Source organism: Mustela nigripes, chromosome 9, assembly GCF_022355385.1.
Source record: "Mustela nigripes isolate SB6536 chromosome 9, MUSNIG.SB6536, whole genome shotgun sequence".
Classification (NCBI taxonomy): domain Eukaryota; kingdom Metazoa; phylum Chordata; class Mammalia; order Carnivora; family Mustelidae; genus Mustela; species Mustela nigripes.
In genome coordinates, this window is record NC_081565.1 from 8,198,774 (window position 1) to 8,226,273 (window position 27,500).

Sequence of the window (27,500 nt, forward strand, 5' to 3'; positions counted from 1 at the left end):
TCGAGACCTGAATCAGGCTCTCTGCTCAGCAGGGAGTCTGCTTCTCCCTCCCTCTCTGCCTACTTGTGATCTCTCTCTCTCTCTCTCTCTCTCTCTCTCTCTCTGTCAAATAAATAAATAAATAAATAATCTTTAAAAAAAAAAAATCTCCCAACAAACAGGAGTCCAGGGCCAGATGGCTTCCCAGGGGAATTCTACCAAACATTTAAAGAAGAATTAATGCCTATTCTTCTGAAGCTGTTTCAAAAAATTGAAATGGAAGGAAAACTTCCAAACTCTTTTTATGAGGCCAGCATTACCTCTTCAATCCCAAAACCAAAGACCCCACCAAAAAGGAGAATTACAAACCAATATATCTGATGAACATGGATGCCAAAATTCTCAACAAAATACCAGCCAATAGGATCCAACAGTATATTAAAAGGATTAGGCACCACGACCAAGTTGGATTTACTCCTGGACTGCAAGGGTGGTTCAACATCCATGAATAAATCAATGTGATACACTATATAAATAAAGAAAGGACAAGAACCATATGATCCTCTCAAAAGATGCAGAAAAGGTATGTGACAAAGTACAGCATCCTTTCTTGATTAAAACGTTTCAAAATGTAGTGACAGAGGGAACATACCTCATTATCATAAAAGCCATATATTAAATGCCCACAGTGAATATCATTCTCAATGGGGAAAAACTGAGCTTTTCCCCAAAGGTCAGAACACGGCAGAGATGTCCACTATCACTACTGCTGCTCAACATCGTACTAGAAATCCTAGCCCCAGCAATTAGACAACAAAAAGAAATAAAAGGCATCTGGTATGTGGAAAATCCACAAGACTCCACCCCAAAATTGCTAGACTCATATGGGAATTCAAAAACATGGCAGGATATAAAAATTACTGCACAAAAATCAGTTGCATTTCTATAAACTAAAAATGAGACAGAAGAAAGAGAAATTAAGGAGTCGATCCCATTTACAATTGCATCCAAAACCATAAGATAACCTAGGAATAAACCTAACCAAAAAGGCAAAGGATCTATACTCAGAAAAGTATAGAACACTAATGAAAGAAATTGAGAGAGACACAAAGAAATGGAAAACGGGGGAGCCTGGGTGGCTCAATTGGTTAAGCAGCTGCCCTGGGCTCAGGTCATGATCCTGGGGTCCTGGGATTGAGCCCTACATCAGGCTCCCTGCTCAGTGGGAAGTCTGCTTCTCCTTCACCCTCTGTCCCTCCTCCTGCTCATTCTCTCTCTCAAATAAAGAAAATCTTTAAAAAAAGGAAAGAAAGAAATGGGAAAACGTTCCATGCTCATGGACTGAAAAAACAAATATTGTTAAAATGTCTATGCTAGGGGCGCCTGGGTGGCTCAGTGGGTTAAAGCCTCTGCCTTCGGCTCAGGTCATGATGCCAGGGTCCAGGGGTCGAGCCCCGCATCAGGGTCTCTGCTCAGCAGGGAGCCTGCTTCCTCCTCTCTCTCTCTGTCTACTTGTGATCTCTGTCAAATAAATAAAAATAAAATCTTTAAAAAAACAATGTCTATGCTACCTAGAGCAATCTACACAGTCAAAGCAATTACTACCAAAATATCATTAGCTTTTTTCACAGAGTTGAAACATATAATCATAAAATTTGTATGGAACCAGAAAAAAAAACCTGAATAGCCAAAGGGATGTTGAAAAAGCAAAGCAAAGCTGGTGGCATCACAATTCCAGACTTCAGGTTCTATTACGAAGCTGTAATGATCAAGACAGTATGGTACTGGTATAAAAACAGATGCACCAATCAATGGAGCAGAATAGGGAATCCAGAAATGGACCCTCAACTCTGGTCAACTAATCTTCAACAAAGCAGGAAAGAATGACCATCCAATGGAAAAAGGAGAGTCTCTTCCATAAATGGTGTTGGGAAAACTGGACAACCACATGCAGAAGAATGAAACTGGACCATTTCCTTAAACCATTCACAAAAAATAGACTCAAAATGGATGAAAGACCTAAATCTGAGACAGGAATCCATCAAGATCCTAGAGAACACAGGCAGCAACGTCTGTGATCTCGCCCACAGCAACTTCTTGCTAGACACATCTCCAAAAGTAAGGGAAACAAAGGCAAAAATGAACTATTGTGACTTCAGGATAAAAAGCTTTTGCACAGTAAAGGAAAGAGTCGACAAAACCTAAAGATAGCCAACAGAATAGAAGAAGTATTTGCCAATGACACATTAGATAAAGGGCTAGTATCCAAAATCTATAAAGAACTTATCAAATTCAACACCCAAAGAACAAATAATCCAATCAATAAATGGGCAGGAGACATGAAAAGACAATTCTCCAAAGAAGGTACAGACACACACAAAAAATGTTCAACATCACTCAGCACTATGGAAATACAAATCAAAACTACAATAAGATCACCTCACACGGGTCAGAATGGCTGAAATTAACAATACAGGAAACAAAAGATGTTGCTGAGGATGTGGATAAAGGGGAACCCTCCTACACGGTCAGTGGAAATGCAAGCTGGTGCAGCCACTTTGGAAACAGCATGGAGGTTCCTCAAAAAGTTGAAAACAGAGCTACCCTACGACCCAGCAATCACACTACTGGGTATTTACCCCAAAGATACAAATGTAGTGATCTGAAGGGGCACATGCATCCCAATGTTTACAGCAGCAATGTCCACCATAGCCAAACTATGGGAAGAACCCAAATGTCCATCAACAGATGAGTAGATAAAGAAGATGTGGGAGATACATACGCGTGCGCACACACACACACACACACATTGGAATATTACTCAGCCATCAAAAAATGAAATCTTGCCATTTGCAATGATGTGGATGGAACTAGAGGGTATCATGCTAAGCGAAATAACTCAACCAGAGAAAGATAATTATCATATGATCTCACTCATAAGTGGAATTTAGAAAACAAAACAGAGGATCATAGGGGAAGAAAGGAAAAAATAAAACAAAATGAAAGCAGAGAGGGAGACAAATCATAAGAGACTCTTAATCACAAGAAACAAACAGGGCTGCTGGAGGGGAAGGAGGTGGGGGTGGGGTAAGCGGGTGACAGATATTAAGGAAGGCACGTGATGTAATGAGCACTGGGCATTATGTAAGACGGATGAAACACTGACCTCTACCTCTGAAACCAATAATACATTTTATGTTAATTAACTGAATTTAAATACTACAAATGGGGAAAACAATAAAATTAAAAATAAAAAAATAAGGAAAAGAACTATTTTTCTTAAAGATTTAATGTATTTATTTGAGAGAAAGAGAATGAGAGATAGCAAGCATGAGAGGGGAAAGGTCAGAGGGAGAAGCTCCCCGCCGAGCAGGGAGCCCGATGCCGGACTCGATCCCAGCACTTCAGGATCATGATCGGAGTCGAAGGGAGCCAGTCAACCAACTGAGCCACCCAAGCACCCTGGAAAAGAACTATTTTTTTAATTGAGACATAATTACATACCATAAAATGGGCCCTTTTAAACTGTAGAACTCAGCAGGTTTTAGCATATTCACTAAGTTGTATGGTCATCCTCTCTACCTAATTCCAGAATATTTTCATCAGCCCCAAAAGAAACCCTGTACCAGTTAGCACTCAATCCTATTCCATCATCTCCCTGGCAGCCACTAACCTACTGTCTCCACAGATTTGCTTCTTCTAGACATTTCATAAAAACAGAATCATGCAGTATGGGCCTTTCGTGTCTGGTTTCTCTAGAATGCATCCAGGTTCATCCACATTGCAGCATGAATCAGTACTTTGTTATTTTGTAGCTAAATAATATTGCATACTGCGGATGTGCCCAGCTCTGTGTAGTACGAATAACACTGCTACTGCTATGAACATGCCCGTACAAGTTTTCACGTAAGTGTCTGTTTTCAGTTCTCGTGGGTACATACCTAGCAATGGAATTATTCGGTCACAAGGTAACTTGATGTTTAATTTTTTAAGAAACTGCCAAATTGTTTTCCAAAGAATTTACACCATTTTACATTTCCATCAGCAATATGCCGTCCTACAGAATGACGGTGCAGGGGGTGCCTGGGTGGCTCGGTCAGTTAAGCGGCTGGCTGCCTTTGGTTCAGTTCATGCTCCTGGGGTTCCGGGATTGAGCCCCACATTGGGATCCTTGCTCCGTGGGGAGTCTGTTTCTCCTTCTCCCTTTGCCACTCCCCACCACTTGTGGGCTCGCCCTCTCTCTCTCTCAAATAAATAAATAAAATCTTAAAAAAAAAAAAATTAAGGTGCCAAGCAAACCTCTCAGGGCAGTTCAAATAGATGAGGCCCAGAGGAGTCACCACCAAAGTGGCCCCAGGCATACTGTACACCTGCACAGCACTTTATTGGTTAGAAAACACACACCCAGGCAGACTGGCGGGCAGAGAGCTTGCTTTCAAATCTTTTATTCCACCGTGTCCGTAGAGTTCTGTATAGGGCAGAGTGTGCTCATGTGCACAGGAAAAAGCAGGATTTCCTGCTTTTTCTGTTAATTATGGCTTCATGTTATATCTTCTCACCATGATTTCATGTGTATTATATTTCACACTCATCATCACAACTACTACTTTGAAATCATTTTCTACTTCAATGGCTCCACTCTCACTGCCGGTCCTTTCCTTCTTTGACTTGCCCACGGACGGTCTTTTATATTAATTCATCTCTCAGTGACACAAGCATGCTTTCCAGTATTTCCCCCCCAAATGGTGCATAGGTGTAGCAAAAGCTACACATAAGGTATGTCCTTGCACAACTGAAAAGAATTTCTGTTACCATCCAATAGGAACTAAAACGGGACAGAGAATAAAATTCTTTGGTCACGGCATTTTCCCTCAGAACTCAATGGGCACTGCCTCCCTGCTCTCCGGCTCCTATGCTGTAGGTAAGTCTGAGCCTAGCTAAATTTTTTTTCTTTGATTTCCTCACCTCCTGCCCGGATGCTAGTGGTATCCTCTCCTTATTCTTAAAGTGAAAAAATTACTTCACCTAGCTATTTAAGGTGGTAGCTAATTTTTGCTAATTTTGCCTAGTTCTCAATGAGCCATTATAATCTACAGATTCGGGTCCTTCTTCCGTTCAGAAAGCTCGTGGCTTCCTTCTATGCCATGTGTGCCCATCTCCAGTCAGGTCCATCATCCACATCTGGGGCCTCCTCTGCTACTTCTCGTCCCTTCTGAGAGCACCAGTGTCCTCCTCCTGACGCCCTTTCTCGGCAGTGCCACAATTCCAGATGGGGCACCATGTGCTTTATCTCCTTATGTGCTCTGAGTCCACAAGCCCCTTCCTCGTCTCTGTCTGCTGATTCATCATCGTCTCACCTTTCACAGCATCGAGAACTTCTTGAGAGGACAAAGAAGATGATGTTTGAAGCTGGGAAACCGTTTTCCCAAAGCTTGCTCTTCCTCTTTTTCCCGCATGCCTTTGCTCATTTCCCTTGATCCTGAGTGCCTCCTCTCTAGTGCTCCTTTTCGTTTTTGTTCATTTTCAGTTGAGGACAGGTGAGGTCTGGCCCGATATCTACCTAAAAATTGTAGACAGATTCTCTTTGGTCCTCTCTCTATTCACCCTAATGCACTCAAGGCTTCTCAGACAGGGCTGTGGGTGAAGGCCCGGCACAGCATCTGTCACTCAGCACGCTTCAGTGACTGCCTTCCTATCTCTTGCCTCAGTTTCCTCTTCTATAACACTGGAAAGCTGAGCTCACCTTTAAACATCACCAGGCTCTACATTTTTTTATAGTACTCTTATAAGTCATACAGATTTAAACTTTCATTTTAGTTTGGAGTCAATTATCCAGGATTTTATTAAATACATGTATAAGCAAGTAATAACCTATTTCTTAAGAAAACTTGCTATACTTTTTTTAAAGTTAAGCAAACCACAAATGTTAAGCTCAAGAAATAGATTTCATTTGATTACACATAAGAAAAAAGAGAATTATAAATAATTTACCAAAAGCTAGCAGAGTACATGCCCTAGGGAAGTACTGGGTATAAAATGTATATAAGAAAAGAAAATTAAAAAAAAAAAAAAAGAAAGAAAGAAAGGAAGGAAGAAAGAAAGAAAAGAAAAGCAGACAAGAAGCTATACACAAGCAACGGAGAGTTAGTCTTTCCTTGTCAGTCTGCCCAGCATCCCATCCATTCTAGAACCTTCTGTCTTATCTAAACACTGAAGACCAGGTAGAAAGCACTGTGATAACTATGTCATTGCTGGGCTTGTCTTTTCAGAGCCTACAGACATTATAAGGGTTAATATTGGTCAAGAGTTTTTAATTTTTTTTTAAAGATTTTATTTGTTTGTTTGACAGACAGAGATCACAAGTAGGCAGAGAGGCAGGCAAAGAGGCAGGCAGAGAGGGAGGGGAAAGCAGGATCCCCGCTGAGCAGGGAGCCTGATGTGGGGCTTGATCCCATGACCCCGAGTTCATGACCCGGGCAGAAGGCAGAGGCTTTAATCCACTGAGCCACCCAAGGTGCCCCAAGAGTTTTTAATTTTTATTATTAAATTTTATAAATTTTATTAAGTTTTAATTTTTATTTTATTTATTTGATACAGAGAGATCACAAGTAGGCAGAGAGGCAGGCAGAAAGAGGGGGGAAGCAGGCTCCCTGCTGAGCAGGGAGCCCGACACAGGGCTCAATCCCAGGACCCTGAGATCATAACCCAAGCCGAAGGCAGAGGCTCAACCCACCGAGCCACCCAGGCGCCCCTGGTCAAACATGTGTTTTTATTGGCACATGCTCTGCACACATTATCCCATTTAATCCCAGCAACCACCTGTTAGGGGCTCTCCTCCAGGGTCTCTGGCACTCCCACATGGGCATACCAAGAATGCAAGGTCCTGACCACCTTTAACCAGCCCATTTTTCAGGGTTGTACCTGGGGGGATGAGACACTGTCTCCCTCAGGGCTGAAAAGCAGGCTTACTTACTGCCTGCTATAAAGCCACAGGTCCCCCAGATCAGTGTTTCCCAGCTGTGACAGTGCACAGCATCCATCCCAACCTATGGAATCACCCCCATGGGAAGTGGGGGTAAGGGAAATGGACATACACACTGATGCTAGTAATAAAGTCCTTTGTCTGTGACTCAGGCATTACACAAAGATAGAAAGTAGATAGGGGAAGTTCTGCCTCCTAACTCCTCCCAACCCGAGTCGTGCAGCCCACCTCTTCTAGATCCCACGATAGAGCTCAGCATACATCTTCCTGTCTTTAACTCCAGGTTTCTCCTTTCACTAACACTCAGCTGGAGTTTCCACTGCAACAGGAGGTCAAGCAATTCTTTCTAGCTTTGAAAGCCAAGTGGCCCAACAATGTAATAATCGTTCCCTCCCTCGCTATTGTGTAACTTCTGATGGCTCATGAATTAAGCTACTGGACAAGTTAGGGGGAAAAAAAAAAAAAAAACCCACTTCTTTTCCAGTCTAGTTTCCTGCTCTTACCCAAGCACCATATAGAATTAATAAATTATTGGGGCACCTGGATGGCTCAGTGGGTTGAGGCCTCCGCCCTCAGCTCAGGTCATGATCCCAGGGTCCTGGGATCAAGCCCTGAATCGGGCTCTCTGCTCAGTAGGGAGCCTGCTTCCTCCTCTCTCTCTCTCTCTCTCTCTGCCTGCCTCTCTGCCTACTTGTGATCTCTGTCTGTCAAATAAATAGATAAAATCTTTTAAAAAAAGAATAAATTATTGCTTTATTGTAAGTTGTGAAGGTTCAACCATTTATAGGCCATATATACCTGGTTAATCTCTACTCTGAGACTCCACATCTGTTAAACAGGGCCAGTAATGGTGAAGCTGGCCCCCAATAGCCATCTTCTTCTCCTTCTTTAGTAACAGAAATTCTGGTTTTTAGATGGACATATGGTTACCTTGAATAGAGATTACATTTCCCAACCTCCTTTATTGTTCGGTGTAGCCATATGGTAAAGATCAGGCCAATGGGCTGCAAAAACTATCATGCACAAATTCTGGAAAATGGCCCCTAAAGGCTGGAATGCAGATGCAAAAAGCTAGAGATCCAGCAGCCATTTCAGGACTTGAAGTGACCTCAGACTTGGAAGCCATTCCCAAGAGAACCTCATCATGGAACAAGACAGAAAGAACCTGAGTCTCTAACCACGTAGGCTCTATAACTCCCCAACCCGATTACCTCTTGACTTCTCACACATAAGAGAGAAATTTCTATCTTATTTATGTCTTTGTTATTTTAGTTTTCTGTCACTCATACCCTCCTCCCTCCTAAGGAGAAAGATAAGGGTTATGAGAATATGTACTGTAAAATATACCCAACCAATATCTATTTTTATATTCCCCCAACAAAGGGTCCAGCACTGTTTTCATACACAGCAGACAAACTCAAATATTTGTTGAAATGAACAGGAATCTGGGAGAATGAAGGCCATTTCATTGCCCTATAAATTTGTCAATGTTTCTACCAATTTATTTTTCCAGATGAATATCACTATTTTACCAAGTTTTATAGATTATCTCATTGGAATTGCCAACATTTGGAGACATGGTATTGTCACTATTACTATGTTTAGACTTCCCTGGAAAGAGCCAGAAATTAAATGATGGCTTATCAACCGAATGATTTTCATCCTATCCATTCAAAAAGCATTTAATAGGAGGCTACTCAGTAACAAGCCTAGTCATAAAAATGAGACGTTGGGAAAAAAAAAAAAAATTGAGACTTTGGCATTAACAAACAAACATCAGGTAAAAATAATCTCTAATGCCACCTCCCCCAATGTTCAGCAAAATACTCAGGGAGAGAGAAGAGGTGATACAAATCCACACCATCACTAAAGACAAAGGCTAATGCGCTGTTTTGTCCTTATCACCTCCAGCTGTTGATCCAGGAGCCTTTTGCCTCTCTGCTTTACAGCCAACAAAACTCCTTTGATCAAAGTTCCTGGCCTAGTGCTGTTTCATTTCCTATCACATAATGTTTCTGGGATTCCCCATGGTCACACTTATCCTCTCAGTGTTTGAATCTTTGCCAGCGGATCCAGTCTTCCCTCCCATATGGTGATGTTCACACAGCTGAACTGATTCTTACTGAAGTTCCTCTTTACGTCATACACGTGCTACACCGGTGGGGTTCCTTCCAGTGCAGGTTTCCAAGCTGTACTCACACGAGGACCGTATCATCGTCGTTGTCGTTGTTGTCACCATTATTACTGTCGATTATTGAGCCATTATTCTGTGACAGATACTTTGATAAGCACCTTCCCCATGCTAATATACCACTGAGTCCTTACAATAGTTCCCTAAGGTGGGCAATGTTATACCACCCACTTAGAGTGAGAAAACTAACCCTAGTGAGTGAGGCCCCAGGAGCTTAGGTCACATTCCCAGGAACACACCATCCATAAGAGCATCTTCACTGGCTATGATAGTGCGTCCTTGAGCAAAAGCAGAATCTGAACCCAGCTCAGTCAGCCCCAAATTCTGAACCATTTCTCTATGTTCCTCCCCCAAGAGCTGAATGGCGTTTTATGCTCTGCTGGTACACATACTCCCACCCCCTCATCTGCTCCCTTCTCTTTGCTAAGCACTGAAGGTTTTCAGCTCAATTAACATTAATCCTTCTTCTTTTTCCTTTCCTGTGGGGCAAATGACTTCATACTAGGGTGGTGGACCCTGATATTAAGGACAGCTACTCCTCTTGAATTTTCCTTGATCCTTTCTCACCACCACTCAGCGGTGGTTTTCAGCACCAGGGCCAGTGCCAACCAGGTCTCTGCCCATCCCATGCTTCCAGGTCTTTGGGTTCAGGGTAATAAAGACATATAGGATCAGATACCAGATTCTTGTTGACTGTCTCAGATTAAAGGCTCTTCACTGGGTTCTAAAAGCTGATCTCAGGCATTCAGGCTAACCAGCGGGATGGACTTCCACTTTTCCTAATTCAGGATCCTCCTCCATGAGCAATCTGAGTAAACCTCACGTGCTCTAACTCTGAGACCCATCTATAATTTCTGGAGATTGTACAACAGGCTCTGAGCTGCTACCCAAGCTCAGGATACACAGGGGGCCAAGGATGCACGTCCCAGTCACAGGGCTCCCACACCACCTTAGTCCAGTCTACATGGTTTTATCATCTTCCCAGGACTTCCATAGTTCTGATATCTCCCTTTCCTAGGGTCTAGACACACACCCTCCCCACCAAGGTTCCTGACTCAGACCCAGATGGGGCCCCAACTTTCCTGCTTCAGGAGCCAGAGATTTCAGGAGCCAGAGACCAAAAGACCACCAGTATAAGGCATGAGGAGACTGCTTGAGAAGGTTCTAAGAGAAGCTGAAGGGTTCAGACACTGGCTGCAGCTAAGAGCCTCCCTTAGTCTTTTGCACACAGAAGCAAAATAACAAATAACCTCCCTCGTGTGAGACTGGCTTCAGCATTAGTGAAATTAAGAGTGTCAGTGGGAGGCCCCGGAGCACCCAGCTTCGGGAGGCAGGGGCAGAGGGCCTGCAGAGAGAGCTGGAGGGGATGGCCCAACCACCAATTTCCATACCATCATCTTCCTGGGTTACTCCTTCCTCACTGACCCTTCTCTTACTCCTTCGCTGGCCCTTCCACTGTGCTCTCTACCCTTCACGCTGGTGCTCCCCAGCACTCAAGATCCTCTGCTCACATTATAGAACGTTCCTGGATAATCTGTCCATCTCCTACCACTTCCAGGGCCAGCTATACAAGGAGGACCCCAAGTCTCTCTCTCTAGACCAATAGGGCATCAGAACCACCTGTGAAAACTGCAACATACAGATGACCAAACTCTGTCCCGCAGACACCACAGAGGATTCTGATGCCCCAAAGACTGAGAACCACTGCTCTAGCCCACACCTCTCCTTGAGCCCAAGACTAGTAGGCCAACTGCCAAATGCTATCCCGCAAGCACCCCAAATTCAGTTGGGCTACTGCCAAACCTGAATTCGCTACCCGTCCTCTACTCATTACCCCTTTCCCATTCCTTATCTCTGTGACTGGCCCAGCCCCTCACATCACTAAAGTGACAAACCCTGAGCATGCCTCCCATCTGCTAAATCTGTGAAGGAGGCCTCTGCCTCAGTTTCACTTGAACCTGCCTCCTCCTCTCCAACCCCACAGCCAGGTTCAGGGATGACATCCCCTCGCTTCATCTCCCACACACCAGTCTCCTCCCACACCAACCATTCTCTACACCAGGATCATAACGAGCAGTGTTTCCCTCCTCCTATAATTCCAGAATGCCTCTCTGCTGGCCGCAGGATAACATCTGAACTCCCAAGCGTTATCTCTGAGTCCCTCTGAGTACTGACCCAAAACCACCTCTCCAACCTCGTCTCCCGCAACCTCCTCCTCTCTGTCTTCAAGAGCCTCACACTCCAGCAACACCACACCGGCTCATCATTCCTGAGACGCAGCCTGCTCTCTCCTGCTTCTCTTATTCCTTATAATCTGTTTCCTCTGCTCATGTTCCTCTTCACCTGAGAAACTGAAAATCTCTCCTTAAGATCCCGGGAGTCGGATTTCACCCCACCAGCTTCCATTTCCACTACTCTCCACCCCGGACATAGCACCACCATCATTTACTTACGCCTCTCTGTCATGTCTGCGGACCCCTGAGGGCAAAACCAGCAGTGTCAAGCCCAGTAACATGCTCAGTAGATGTTTACTTCATGAGTGAAAACCACTAATGAGATCAAGAAGCAAAGGAAGCAACCAATCTTTAAAGCAATAAAAATAAAGCCACCTGCTATCCTGGAAACCACGGCAGGTACTGCTTCAATAGCAGACGCGTTGGGTGATAGATGGGCGTTCTGAAAAAGAGTCAGCAAGTAGAGGATGTGTCAGGCAACACCTGCACAGGTCAAGAAAACAGCACCGTGACCACCAACCCACTGGGGTGTGAACACTATGGCATCTCCCTCACACTCAGTGCTCCAAACACACTGGCTTCCTGTTACATCTTGAAATCACCACCATGCCCTTGCCCCAGTGGGGACCGTGACCGTGCAGCTGCCACCTCTTCACCTGGTCAAGTATAACCAGTCTTTCCTCTGGGAAGCCACTCTGGACCTCCCGGCCAATACTGCCCTGTTTACAGCCTCTACATACCCTGTAATCCTTTTCTGTAGCCATTGTCAATGCTGTAATTAATGTTTTCTATACTTGTTTGTTATTGTTTTTGTACTTATTTTTATACTTCTTTAACTTTGCTACTAGATTATGAGCTAAAAGATAGCAAGGACCAGACTCATCTTTTTCCTGTACTGTGGCCTCACACAGACTCAGCAGACCCTGAACAGAACTGGATGGATGGACGGATGGATGGACGGATGGATGGACAGAGAGATGAACTGGAAGACAGGCAGTAACAGGGAATATGACTCCCTTTCATTATTGCGACAGCACTTCCAAATCATCCGACTCTCTTTACGTTGACTCTACTCATGAAAAGCAATCTCAGATTTTAAAACTGAGGCTTTCCATGGGGCTGCCTCTGTCTGTAGAGCATTCAATTCTTAATCTTGGGGTTGCAAGTTGGAGCCCCACATTGAGCACAGAAATTACTTCATAAAAAAAGAAAGAAGAGGATAAAACTATGGTTTTCCTACCGAAGAAAGGATGCATACACACCAGGGATATTCCTGTTTACTTGGAAAGCAGGTGTCACAGCAAACTGACACACTTGGCATTCTGACTTCCTAAATGGTGATTTTTCTATAATACCACGCTGTTCTCCCTGTCCCACAAGGATACTGGCTATACCGATAAAACTAGGTTCTATGTATCTCTCGGCCCTTAAGAAGCCCCCTAAGATCATGAGGAAACTCCCTAAGATCAATACACGTATTGCCAACAGACCAGAAAGGCACTGCCTTTTCTCAGCCAGCCAGCACCACTGGATCCCAGAGCTATAAACTAAGTCAGGCCTCAGTCCCTCTTCCCACACACTCACACTGTTGATTCAACAAAGGACTTTGACACAGAGGTTTTCATCAGAGATAAATGCTTCTATATGGTCATGGTCTATGTGCAAAGTTATATGACCAGCAGGCAGTTGTTTAAAAAGAAAGTGCAAGGTGCACATGGATGGGCTAAAGTTCACAGGTTTTCTGGGTGGGGAATCAGGACACCTGAGTATGAAGCCCTGGCAAAGTCCCCACCCTCAGCTGCAAGGTGGGAAGAGTGGCCTCAACGCCCTCTAACTTTCAGGTCGGACAAGACACTACATCTAACAAGTGCAAAGGCCACAGCAGCGCTCATTGCGAAAGAACCCTGTGGCGGGGACAGCAGAGATCAAGAAATAAGCTAACTGCGGCCAGCCGGCCAGCCACATCTTTTGAAAGAACGAAAGAATGCTATAGATCAGTCATCAAGTAACTTCCAATCTTATCAAAAAGCTTCCCAACAAGAACAAATTCTAATCTTAGTTGTCACCCAATCAGCACATGGTCAGTAACTACTTTAAGTAATTAAGTACTTCAGCCACCTACAAGTAAGAGATCAGGGTTTCCTCCTCTCTAGAATGGAAACCACACCTTAAACCCATCATTTCAAACTGAACTCCTTAAGTTCAGTTATCAGGAAATTAAAATAACTAAAACCAACACAAACCATGTCCAGTGCCTCTTCCAAAGAATCCCTATCCTTATTTCCTTATATCCTCTATGGCTCGTCCACTGTCAGAAACCCCACCCTGAAGCAGACTCTAGGGGGCCTCTGCCTCTCCCACCGCTATGTCTACGTCGTGGGCATCTGTTTACTCTCCCTGAGCTTCCATCTTCTCTGCACTTCAGAGACTGCCCTGCGAGAATCAATATGAGGCAGAAAAAAACAGGTGTCAAGAGACTTTGTTAAGTGTCGAGATATTTTATAATGAAGGGACCTCAGATGCAACAACCTTCCCATTTTCTAGACTCAAATCAGTTACTGGACACTCACCATTTACTTCCTCTGTTCATTCAACAGACATTTATGGGGGACCCACTACATTCCAAGTGCTATTCCAGGCACTAAGGCCCCGATGGTGAGCAAAGGAGCCCCAGCCCACTATCTGACAGGACTGTATTACATTGCACCACAGGAGACACACATCAGCAAGCATATCCTCTTAGACCCTGCAGGCCATGTGGGTGATCTGGTCTTTTTTCTAAGAGAAATCAGAAGCCACTGAAGGGTTTTAAGCAGAAGGAATGACATACATGCTCAGAGCATTCTGGCTGCCTTGTACTAGCCCTGGGTTAGGCCTGGGAGATGGCAAGAACAAATATAGGCTCTTCCTCTAAAAAATTGAGGGGGGAGGGGGAGGGTCACCAGGAAGCCATCATTTGTCACACAGTGTTATTATAATGCTACAGCAGGGTGCCATGGGAGCCTGTGGGGGCACAATCTACAAATGCTAGTGGACTGAAAGTGCCTAGAGGAAAGACAAAACACAGTCACAGAAGGGACACAAAATAAAAAATATCTCAGAAGAGTGAAAGTCACTAATTTCACATAACAAACTTTAGTGCCACAAAAAGAGACAGCATATTCTCCTGAATTTATTAACTTGTTTTCCGTAAATATTTCATTACTCAGAAATGTATCAAAAGCACAGATTTCTCTTGACCTAGTTACCAAGCTTATACAAGAGTGAGTGAGAATCACTGCATTCAACAAACATGAATTTAATTACACTCATTAATCTTCCTTTCATCTCTAATAAGATGATTTTCAAACAAAACTCTGACTGAGGCCAAACATACAAATTTCTTCTGATTACTCAAGTAATTGTCTTAACCTTCAAATAAAATCTTATAATAGAAATATTTAAATCCTAAGGAGGAAAAGTATAATGTTGTATTAGTTCACATTAAAGACCCTCTATTTACATGGAATCACAGAACAAGGAACAGAAAGAACTTGGGAATGCAGCCTTCATTTCCCAGACCAGCCCGAGTCAGGGCCCACCCTCAGGGTTACTCCATCCTCTCCCTCACCAATAGGCAGCTGCTTTTGTGGGAGTCAAAGCTTGCATCTGTAGTCCCAACAAAGGCTGAGTTCTAAATAATCCAATCAAGAAACGGGTAGAGAACATGAACAGACATTTCTGCAAAGAAGATAACCAGATGGCCAATAGACACATGAAAAAGTGCTCCACATCACTCGGCATCATGGAAATACAAGTCAAAACCACAATGTGATACCACCTCACACCAGTCAGAATGGCTAAAATTAACAAGTCAGGAAATGACAGATGCTGGAGAGGATGTGGAGAAAGGGGAACGAACCCTCCTACACTGTGGGTGGCAATGCAAGCTGGTGCAACCACTCTGGAAAACAGCATGGAGGTTCCTCAAATAGAGCTACCCTACGACCCAGCAATCACACTACTGGGTATTTACCCTAAAGATACAAATGTAGTGATCTGAAGGGGCACGTGCACCCAAATGTTTATAGCAGCAATGTCCACAATAGCCAAACTACGGAAAGAACCTAGATGTCCATCAACAGATGAATGGATAAATATATACACACACACACACACACACACACACACACACAATGGAATACTATGCAGCCATCAAAAGAAATGAAATCTTGCCATCTGCAATGATGTGGATGGAACTAGAGGGTATTATGCTTAGAGAAGTAAGTCAATCAGAGAAAGACAATGACTATATGATCTCCCTGATATGAGAAAGATGAGAGGCAACATGGGGGGTTTGGGGGTAAGAAAAAAAATAAATGAAACAAGATGGAATCGGGAGGGAGAAAAACCATAAGAAACTCTTAATCTCACAAAATAAAATAAGGGTTGTGGGTGGGGGGTGGTTATGGACACTGGGGAAAGTGTGTGCTATGGTGAGTGCTGTGAAGTGTGTAAACCTGGCGATTCACAGACCTGTACCCCTGGGGCTAATAATACCTTATATGTTAATAAAAATTAAAAAAAAAAAAAAGGCTGAGTTCTGCCTGCCACCTGGGGGTTCCTACTAGCCACTGCCACCAAGGACATCTGAGTTTTAATATACTCCTTGTGCAATAACTCACATAAACTTTCATGGACAACTGACAGCCCCCCCAAACATCTATAGGCCCTCTAACAATGGCTGAAGAGAACATTATTCCAGCTCACAATTCCTGGGTTTTCATGTATAAACCCTATGCTAAGACCCATTCTGCATCAACTCCTTGAAGCCTTTCAGGAATCATGGAGGTAAGTACCATCACACTTCCTGTATCAATAAGGAAACAGAGGAGTGGTCACTTGCCCAAAGGCAGGAGAGGTGAGTGGTAGAGTCAGGACCCAGACCTGCACTGGCCTGACTCCAGAGTCTTTAAGCTCTGTGCTATCACTCTGATGTCAGGAGATAAATCTCCTGTAAAGAATATAAAGAACTAAAACTCTGTAGAAATACCGTGGGATGATTTGCCATTCTGGGTCTTCATGGCCTCGGCTCTCCTCCATAAGTGCACATGAAATAAGCCTGGCTTGTGCCTCCTCTTGGGGAAAAGTCGTGGAATTGATCAGTGCAGGCGACCCAAAGAATAAAAGGTGCTCACAATGGTGCAGGGTGGGAAACTACCTTTGAGAAGAGCTCATGTGCAAAAGGAGGAGGAAACACGTGTGGACAAACCCATAGCTTGCAGCCAACAGGGCTTATGAGGGGTGTCCCTAGAACTCCTTGAACATTTTGTGACTTCAGAGCTGGTTTCTCGGGTACCGTGACCATCACCTTCACCACCCCACTAGCACCATTACCATCACACTAGAACCCAGAGAAAACAGATGGAGAGGTGCTTCTCAGTGCTCCCTAAGAACCGCGGCTAAGAGCCACGAGCAGACTGTAAGCATCAACTCTCTGTCAGGCCCCACGCTAAACATCCCACTGCATCATTTCACTGAATCTTCAGTAAACCAGTACACCAAGATTCACAGAGAGGCAGACACCTGTCCAAGGCCTTGTGTATGGAAGAACCGGAATCTGAGCCCAGGTCTGCCTGGCTCCAGAGCATGAATCTGCTTGGCCATTTCATTCAAGGTCTTCTGTCATAGTCAGTCGCCTTCTGGTCACCTTCCGATTGCATGTGGTTCTTCCCCCAACCATGAGCTCCTCAAAGGCAGGGACAGAACTCCTTCATCTCCATATGCCGAGTATCCAGCAAAGGGTTTAGTGCAAAGCAGAAACTCAGCAAGGCTGGTGAGTGATTACCCACATAAAGGAGGTAAAACCCCCTCTCCTTTTAAGAAAGTGGCCCTAAAAATGCCCCAGGATGCCCCTCACAGAACCCAACCCAACCAACTGCCCACTACCCCTGGTCAAAATCCACAGACCACCTACTCAGCTCCCGTGAGCCTGTTCCTCAACAACCCCACTGCAAGGGAAGGATGAGCAGCCATTCTTCTGAGGAAAGGCAAGGCGGGCTTCAGCAAGTGTGAGCAGTTCATTTTTAGAGTCATGCTTTTTTCTGCTTCCCCCTCTTGTCCTGGAGCCTCTGGAGAAATATTTCTTTTCTCTCCCATCTCCCAAGACTTTTTGGACAAGTATCACCAGCCATACCCAAAGCCTATAGCTAGTGTATGGCACAAAACACACCTGTCTCAGAGTCAGCACGCAAATACTTGGAAAGTGAAGGAACAGAGCCCAGAGACTGGGTTTCACCAGAGACCTGACAGCTTATCAGTAAGAGCTTGCCAACATTCGGCAGCCGTGATGGAGAGGAGGCCCATCACAATGGCCAAAAAGAACATACCCTGAAGTCTTAGAGGCAAAGGAAGTAGGAGAGTTTCCCTGTGCAAGGAGCAGCCACAGACATAAAGCAATTCGTGCCATAACACAATGCACACTCCGATCAAGGCAGGCACACAATGAAAGTCAAGGGAACACAAACAGGAGTGGTCACTTGTGCCGAAAAGAACAGAGCAGGTTTCACAAAGGAGGGGATATTTGAGGGATATTTGAGCTGGGAAGCCATTCCCAAATCACCCAAGGAGAAGTCATTGCTTCCAGCCTGAGTGACCCCCATACTGCTCACCACCTCAACATCGGGCCCAACATACCGTGCTACAATCAGTGGCTTGTGTGCCTGTCTCCCTGCACAGTATGTGGGCATCTCAAGGGCAAGGACTTTGGGCATTGTCCACGGCTCACCCTCAACTGCCCAGTAAATACCTCCTGACAAAGAATAGAAGAGTTTCCATCCGGTTTTTAACAACACACCAGCTACCCCTTCCTGAGCATCTACTACAAGCTGCTATAGCTTCGAGTACTTGGTATGCATGACCTCATCTCCTCCACACAAAAACCCCAAAAGGCAGACTTTATCAACATCATCCATTTTGCAGATAAGGAAAGTAAAATTCAGAGAGATTAGAGACACTGTCCCAAGTCGTGCAACCAGTAAGTAACAGCTGAACTTTGAGTCAAGGGCTGAATGGAAAATCAGTTTTCAATCACTAGTAAACAAATCCCTTTTCCTTTCTCTTTCTGTCATGGGCCTTGCATCCAGATGCGTGGATTGCCTGTAATCTATTGTTCAATGGGACCAAAGCCATTTGTTTCCCAGAAAAGAAAAAGGGACGTCCCTTACTACTCTTCTCAACAACGACTGCTCACCAGTTTACCCTTACTACTCTTCTCAACAACGACTGCTCACCAGTACTGAGTAAACATCACGGTGGGGCGCAGTGGGGGGCGTAAGGAAAGAACTGCTTACAATATCAATCAAAAACATTTATTAAGAAGGAACTGTACGTACCAATTGGAACATTTTCCAATGTTGAAACAATTTCAAAAACAGATCAAGTGACTAGACTAAGGAAAAAGAGTATGTACAGACACTATTCTTTGTGTAAGAGAAAGAATATATAACAAACAAGAAAATGGTAATAGTAGTTGCCCCTGGGGAAAAGGACTGGCAGCTTGAGGCAAGAAAGACCCTTTTTACAATTTGCTCCCCTCTGGACTACTTGCCTTTCAAAAGAGAATCCATGTGTGATTTTTTGTTGTTTTTTTTTTACTTCTTAAAAAATTTTAAATTAAAAACACCATTCAAAGACATGACTTTTTGCCAAGCCTCTCTCATATGCTCACATACATATAACAGCAACCATGAAAGTATGTATGCTTATGAACAAAAACTGGATGAACTTAATCTGTGGTAAGATAGGACTGTGAAACAGCTTTTGTCTTCTGTGCTGAGGTTCACCAGTTTCAATAAAATGCTGCAATATGTTTTGGCAAATAAATCAATAGAATTTTGAAGACAGAGATACAACATACATAGAAGCATCAGGGACAATCTGCCATACCTTCTTCCTAAACTCCTTTATCTGTTCCTTCAACAACCATTTAATGAGCACCTACTGTGTACTAGGCAAAGTGCTAGACAGATTTTTTTTTTTAAGAGAACTAAACAGGTCATTAATTTCTTCCCTCCTGCCTTTCAGGAAAATATGGACAGCATACTAATGAGAAGAATGTCAGAGCAAGGACCACCCTTGATGTTCGTAGTCTAACACCGTCCTCATTCAACCTAGAAAATGGAGAACTGGGGAAGGGATTTGTTCAAGGTCATATAAGAAGTGAAGGCCTCAGAATTACCAGTCCTGTTCTCCCTACATGCTTCATGCTGTTCAGTGGTGTTGAAAGATGAGCATACAGGGAGAGGAGAAATGTACCCTAACACTCAGTGCCTGATAACAGGTGCTTTCACATAACCTGGGTCATTTATTCTTCATAACCTCTCAAGGTGGGCATGATTATCCTTGCTTCACAAATAAGGAAAAAAACTTCGAGAAGCTGAGAAACTGGTGCATAAGACTTCCAACACAGACCTGTCTGACTTGCAAGCCTGAGCCTTCGCCCTCCTTACTGAATAGGAAAATCAATTTTAAAAGGTAGCCTGGGGAATTTGGGGGTGGGGGGGACGGCCTGCCTGGGTGGCTCAGTCAGTTGAGTGTCCACCTCTCGATTTCAGCTGAGGTCATGATCTCAGGGTCCTGAGCTTTAGCCCCACCTCAGGCTCAGCGTGGAGTCTGCTTGAGAATCTCTCTCTCCCTCTGCCCCTCCCTGCCCTCATACTCTCTCTCTCTCAAATAAATAAATAAATCTTTAAAAAATTAAAAAATAAAAAGGTAAACTGGGGCCGGATCACAGAAAGCCTTGGTTTTAATATTTTCCATTAATGAAGTTTCTCTCTCAACCCTGGATGTTGTCACTCTAATAATAACAATCAAAAAGCTGACCCCCTCATTATTCAATGCATGTTCTAACTTCTGTGTGCCACCAAGTTTGGGTTTTCCTTTGAACCCACAGATGGTTATCCAGAGGGCAGCAATCTCTGAGAACCGTTTACACAGTTTCTGCTAGGACAGAAAGGGACATCCCACATATTGCTTCTAGACCCTCTGGGTGCCTGCCGTATAAACACATCCCATGATGATTCCATCCCATGATGCCACTGGGTCACCGCCACACCAGCTGAGGGGCAGTGACAGAGGTCAGCCCCATGGTGGTTGGCCTCTAAAAGTTTCATAGCTTCTAAAGTAAAGAAAAATGCAAGCCGGTGGTAGGAGAAGCCTCCTCCTGCCTTGTCTCAGTCCATGCAATGCAGGTAGGAGAAATGACAGTTTGGAGTGGTCAAACTGCCAGTCAATAGAGGTACTGTGTGCCAAAAGGTCACACACATGGGTACAGGACATCTTCAGGATAGGAGAGAGCCCTCTCAGCTTGATTTCTTCTTCCTGCCCCTGCAGGAAGCTAGTGAAATTCTCACATTCCCTTCTTTTTCATGTCTTCTTCTGGAATGTGGTAAAATCAGAGTTCCTACTTGGATGGGGAGGGGAAATTCCATAAGGCTCAAGCCTAAGTGTTATGGTCCAGTTCAGAGTCCTCAGTGGGGTTGGGGTCTAAAGGTCAGCAAACAAATGTTCCTCACTTTCCACCTGCCATTGCTCCCTGCCACAGCTCCCTCAGAGGTCTTGATCCAAGTCAGATCCGAGACTGTCTCTTGGGGACATTCTGCCACAAACCTCATCCCAAACTCAAATAAGAAAACGGTCTGCTAATTAGAAATACCCCAAATCCAACCCCCACTTTAAAACCTCAGTCCCGGGTGCCTGGGTGGCTCAGTGGGTTAAAGCCTCTGCCTTCGGCTCAGGTCATGATCCCAGAGTCCTGGGATCGAGCCCCATATCAGGCTCTCTATTCTGCAGGGAGCCTGCTTTCTCCTCTCTCTCTGCCTGCCTCTCTGCCTACTTGTGATCTCTGTCAAATAAATAAATAAAAATCTTTTAAAAAAAATAAAAAAATAAAACCCTCAGTCCCTGAATCCAGCATCCCCACTGGCAAAGAGGAAGGAGGCTCATAACTTTACCCCAGCACTTGCTGGGTAAGCATTTTTCCATCCTATCCTCACAGGGCCCCTGGGAGGCACACAAGGCAGGTAGCACGATGGTCCATGCTCAGATGCTCCTTTTGCAAAGGAAAACACAAAGCTTGGAGAGTTGAAAGACTCTCTTGGGGTTACACAGAGGCAAAAGCTTCTGAGCCCTCATTTCTGTTCTTCCCCCTCACCAGGCTGCCATGTCAGTCTTTTGGAAACTGCCATTACTAAGATCTGCAGCAGCATCTGGTACCAGGACCCTTCAAGCTTCGCACTAACTACTCTTCCAGCAAGCAACATTTCTCAACCACATTTCTAATCATCCAAAGAATGCCAGCCGCCGACCCCAATCAAGTCATGCCCCCAGCAACAGCAACAGGGAAAGCCCCAGAGACATGAAAAACGACGCGCCCCACTTTAAGGCACAGCGAGGCAGAGAAGCCACCAGCCTAATAACCGGGGCGGCAGAGACCCAAGTTAGCCTCAGGAGAGGCACAGGCAGGCCTGGCCGGCACCTCTGGCCCAGCAGCAACCCTCGAAGCCTCCAGAATCTTCAGAGAGCCCAAAGCTCCTGTGCCCACCCCCAAAAACCCCTAGACAACGGAGAGGGCTGCGTTCCCTTCTCCAGGGACCACTCACCCTCCGTCCGATCCACACCTGGGGCACCGCTCCCGGACCTGCAACCACTTGGGGCCCCGCCCCCCGCCCCTGCAGGTCTCCCTGGCCCCGCCCTTTGCACCTGTGGTTTCCTCAGGCCGGGGCTCTCCAGAAGCTCCGGCCTCACCTGGCAGCCCCCTCCCACTGCCAAATCCGTGGTCCCACCTGGCCCCACCCCCACACCTGCAGCCTCCTCTGCCCCGCCCAACTGCCTCCACCAGTCCCGCCCCCCCACACCTGCGGCCTGTCTCCACCTCCACCCCCACACTCGCTGCCCTTCCTACCCACCCCTCACCGGACCAGCCCACCTAAGGCAACCTCGGCCCAGCCCCCCGCGACCCTGAACCCGCCCGACACCACCCCTGCCCCTCTGGCCCCGCCTCCCTCCCCGAGGCCCCTCCCCGGCCCAGCGGTCCCTCCGGGTCCCGCCCCCCGCACCTGCAGCTCCCTGCGGCCCGGCCCTCAGGGCCCCGCCCCGCCCCGCCCCGCCCCGCCCCGCGGGCCGCTCCTCTCACCGCCCGCTCTCGCCGCCGCCGCCGCAGTCCCGGCCGGTCACCTTGACGCGGGCCGCAGTGGCTGCCGCCGCCTCCTCATGGCCCTGGGAGCGGCCCAGGCGGCAGCGGCGCCTTCGCTCGGAGGCCGGGGCCGGGCCGAGCCGGGCCGGGGCCGGGCCGGGCGCAGCTGGAGCGCGGGCCGACGCGGGAGCGGAGCCGGTGCCCAGCCGCAGTAGGAACCGTCCGCTCCTGGGCCTGAGCGGCAGGCCGCGCAGCCAATGCGCGTGCGGCGCCGGACCAGTCCACCCAACCAGCTCGTTGCAGAGGCGGAGACACGCAAATCGGCCGGCTGGGCGCGCCAGTGCGCAGCCGCTGCAGCTTCGGTCCTCGCTGGTCCGGGCCTCCTCTCTAGCCTGCGGACGCCCTCTCAGCCTGTAAGGATGCTCCGCGGACCGCACACCCCTCTCAGCGCCCCGCCACGCCCATCTCCTTCCTAGAAATACCAGTGCATCTTATTCCCCGTACATCCAGGCCTCTTGCAATTTCTCCTTGAGAACCCTACCTAGGATTCACCATTTTGAACAAAAAATGGTTTTGTGAAAGACATCACCTTAATGTTCATTCTTTACAACTCAGAGGCAGGCACAGAACAGAGAACGTCAGAGCCAGAAGACACCTCAGAGAGCCTGGGGTCCTACCCATTTACTTTACAGCTGGGCAAAATCAGGCCCCACGAGGTGAAGGGACTTGCCCAAGGCCACACAAGTGCCAAGCGGGGGAAATGAGTCTGCCTCTAGCCCCCCTGCTCCCACATCCCTTACTCCGCCAGGCACAACGAGGTAGGCAGGGAGGTGAAGTTATTTGCTTCCGGTCGCAGAGCTGTAAAGACAATCTGTGAAACCGTGGAAGTCCAGAAGCACAGTGGGGACCCCCTCCGTCCTCCCTTGCTCTGATTGATTCTTGAGCACGCAGACATGGAGAAGGTCATTTTGGCAATTTTCACATTCATTTGGAATCACCATCAGAGTATGGAAAGACTTGGTTCCTGTTTCCCAAAGCTTATGGAGGAAAAAGGAGAAACAATCAAAAAGAAAGAAAAGTCAGTGGAAATTAAATCATTTCTAAGTCTTCAAGGGTCTCTGAGGGAAATTTCTGCCATTTTGCACGAAGAAAATGATAATCATCAAAGAAGATACTTTATTTTACTTCAGGAGAGCAAAAAGACAGTGCGCAGTGCAATGGTTCTGCTCAAAGCCTCTAGATTCAGAAAGGCATAGGGTTGTGGTTGAATGCAAAAGCTGGGGGCGCCTGGATGGCTCAGTCATTAAGCGGCTGACTTTGGCTCAGGTCCTGATCCCAGGGTCCTGGGATTGAGCCCCTACATCAGGCTCTCTGCTCAGCGGGAAGTCCGCTTCTCCCTCTCCCACTCCCCCACCCCATTGTGTTCCCTCTCTTGCTTTGTCTCTCTGTGTCAAATAAATAAAATAAAATATTTTTTTTAATAAATTAAAAAAAAAAAAAAAAAGAAACCTGGAGAGACAGACTTACCTGAGTCCAAACTCTGGTTCTGCCACCAGCTAGCTGTGTGCAGGCAAGCAAGTTACTTAATGTCTCTGTGACTCAGTTTCTTTGTTGAAAACTGAGTATGGTGAAAATCAGAAAAGCCATTAGGAGAATTAAATGAGATGCTATGTGGAAGAACACCTGGTACCTAAGAGGAGCTCAGTAAACATTAGTTATTTTTCTTTCTACCTCTGTGGTATAGAGCAAGCACAGAAGGCATTTAGGACAGTGTTTGCAATATACACTTTCTAAATGGCATTTATTATTTTTATTATGCTTGCTCATAGATTCTAAGTTTTCTTCAGTGAACATAATCTTTGCAATACACCAAAAAGTTATTGTAAACCCAATTGTGAAATGAGAAGAAGATCTGAAGAGATAGTTCCCCAAGAAGATATACAAATGGCTAATGCGCATGTGGAAAAGTTCCACACTATCATCTGCCATCAGGGAAATGCAAATCAAAACTCCAATGAGGGGCGCCTGGGTGGCTCAGTTGGTTAAGCAACGGCCTTCGGCTCCGGTCGTGGTCCCAGAGTCCCGGGATTGAGTCCCACATGCAACTCCCGACTCCACGGGGAGTCTGCTTCTCCCTCTGACCTTCTCCCCTCTCATGCTCTCTCTCACTGTCTCTCTCTCAAATAAATAAAATTAAAATCTTTTTAAAAATTCCAATGAGATACCACTTCAAACCCATTAGGATGGCTAAAACAAATAAGATGGACAATAATAAAGGCTGGTGAGGAGTGGAGAAATTGGAACTCTCATACCCTGCTGGTAAGAATGCAAAATGGTGCAGCCACTTTGGAAAACAGCCTGGCCGTAGCTTAAAGGGTTAAACTTGGAGTTACCATATGACCCAGTAATTCCACTCTCAGATATATACCCAAAAGAAAACATACGTCCATACTCTTGTCCATAAATATTCATAACAGCATTATTCATAATATCTAAGAAGTGGAAATAACATAATGTCCATCAACAGATGAATGGATAACTAAAATGGGGCATATCCATATAAGGGAATATAAAAAGAAATGAAGTTATGATACATGCTACAACAAGGATGAACCATGACAATATGCTGAATGAAAGAAGTCAGATCACATCTGATTCCACTTATGTGAAATGTCCAGAGCAGGCAAATCTATAGAGACAGAGAGTAGATTAGTGGTTTCTAGGGCTGGGGGGAAGGAAGAATAGGGGGTAATGGCTAATGGCTAAGGCACAGGAGCTTCTTTTTAAGATGACGAAGATGTTCTAAAATCGATTGTGGGGATGGTTGTACAACTCCATGAATATACCAAAAGCCATTGCATTGTACACTTTTCATGGATGAGATATATAGTATATGAATTAAATATTTTTTAATTTATTATTATTTTTATTATGTTATGTTAGTCACCATACAGTATGTCAGTAGTTTTTGATGTAGTGTTCCATGATTCACTGTTTACATATAACACCCAGTGGTCCATGCCGTATGTGCTCTCCTTAATATCCCTCACTGGGCTAACCCATCCCTCGACCCCCATCCCCTCTCAGACCCTCAGTTTGTTTCTCGGAGTCCACAGTCTCTCATGGTTTGTCTCCCCCTCTGATTCCCTGCCTTCATTTTTTCCTTTCCTTCTCCTAATGTCCTCCTTGCTATTCCTTATGTTCCACAAGTAAGTGAAACCATATATCTTAATAAAGCTGTTTTTAAAAAAGTTATGATGGGGTGCCTGGATGGCTTAATCACTTGAGCATCCAACTCTTGATTTCAGCTCAGGTCATGATATCAGGGTCATGAGATCGAGGCACACATCAGGCTCCAAGATCAGCAGGGAGTCTGTTTGAGATTCTCTCTCTCTCTCTCCTTTTCCCTCTGCACCCCCCCCCCTCATTAAAAATAAATAAATCTTTAGGGACGCCTGGGTGGCTCAGCTGGTTAAGCGGCTGCCTTTGGCTCAGGTCATGATCCCAGCGTCCTGGGATCGAGTCCCGCATTGGACCCCTTGCTCAGCAGGGAGCCTGCTTCTCCCTCTGCCTCTACCTGCCACTCTGCCTGCCTGTGCTCGCTCTCTCTCTCTCTCTCTCTCTCTCTCTCTCCCCTTTTCCTTCTGCACCCCCTCTCTGACAAATAAATAAATAAAATCTTAAAAATAAACAAATAAATCTTTAAAAAATAAAAATTTAAAAATTCAGTTATCATAAAGTCTGATCAATCATGTCCCTCCCACGCTCAAACAGAATGTAACAGAATACGAGAGGATCTAAGCTGCAGCCAGTAGATTTGGATTGCCTACCATCAACGTGGGATACACTGGTGAGGTGCTCTCATCATCTCATGTATTTGAGTCACTCTCAAAGAGGGAAAGGAACTTTTGAACCACAGGAGAAAAGGAAGGTTAAAGAAGTCATCAAGTGGCAATCTCCTGGGCCAGTGCCTCTGTCTTGACTTGTACTTCGCGGAGAGTTAAGCTTTAGGATGGTTCAAAGAGCTGTTTTCATTAGAGATGCTAGTCAATAGGGAAGCTGTGATATACAGACTCTAGAATGGCCCCCACATCCTGTACCTCCTGATGTCCTTGGCCTTCATGATCCCCTTTCCTGCGTGCAGGGAGGATCTGACTTGTTTCTAACCAGTAGAATAAAGCAAGGTTTTTAGGATGTATGTGATTATGGTACATAAGATTATAACCCATCTTGCTGGGAGACTCTCCTGCTGCCCTTGAAGACACAAACTGCCATATTATCAGTTGCCCTAGAGAGAAAACCACTCAGCAAAGAACTGAGAGCAGCCTCCAGCCAAAAGCCAGCAAGAAACTGGGGCCCTCAGTCCAGAAGCCTGCAAGGAACTAAATGATGCCAACAATCACATGAGCTTAGAAGCACACCCTTCCCCTGTCAAGCCTTGGATGACACTGCAGCCCTAGTCAACATCCGGATTACAGCCTTATGAGACCCTGATGCAGAGGGCCCAACTAAGCTGAGCCAGATTCCTGACCTACAGAAATTTTGAGAGAATAAATGTGAGCTGTTTTAAGCTGTTCCACTTGTGATAAAATCATTAATGTAGGAACATATAACTCATACAGTGGCACAACCCATCCTATCCCAAGATGGTGCCCAAGAGGCAGTGTCTGTGCAGAAGCCATCAGTGCCCAGGTACAGCAAGGATTCTGGAATGCAGCACTCCTCCAGATCCTGGGGGCTGTGTCTTTGGGGGCACCAGGAGGCAAAGGATAGGGTCTAGAAAACAATGCCATCATTGAGGTACAGATAGCAGTGGCAATGGGGAGATGCCCTAAAGAGGAAGCAGCCATCAATGTGGGCAGTAAAGGGGAAACTGGAAGAACTGGGGTTGAGAATAAAGTTTTCAGTTCAGTCGGTTCTAGAAAATAATGACGGCTTTGC

The 27,500-nt window shown here is 45.6% G+C and overlaps 1 protein-coding gene across 10 annotated transcripts in view; it reads right to left on the minus strand.

Moving 5' to 3' along the window:
* Positions 1–22,699, minus strand: part of RALGPS1 (Ral GEF with PH domain and SH3 binding motif 1) — a 269,975-nt gene extending 247,276 nt beyond the window's left edge. For 5 of the 10 annotated variants that reach the window (XM_059410787.1, XM_059410788.1, XM_059410790.1 and 2 more), the window contains exon 1: positions 22,560–22,699. The gene's annotated coding sequence lies outside the window, so the exon portion shown is untranslated. Of the gene's footprint in view, positions 1–11,761; positions 11,829–22,559 lie in introns of all 10 variants that reach the window. The other 5 variants (XM_059410794.1, XM_059410793.1, XM_059410792.1 and 2 more) reach the window with 3 other exon arrangements.
* Between the last annotated feature and the right edge of the window lie 4,801 nt (positions 22,700–27,500).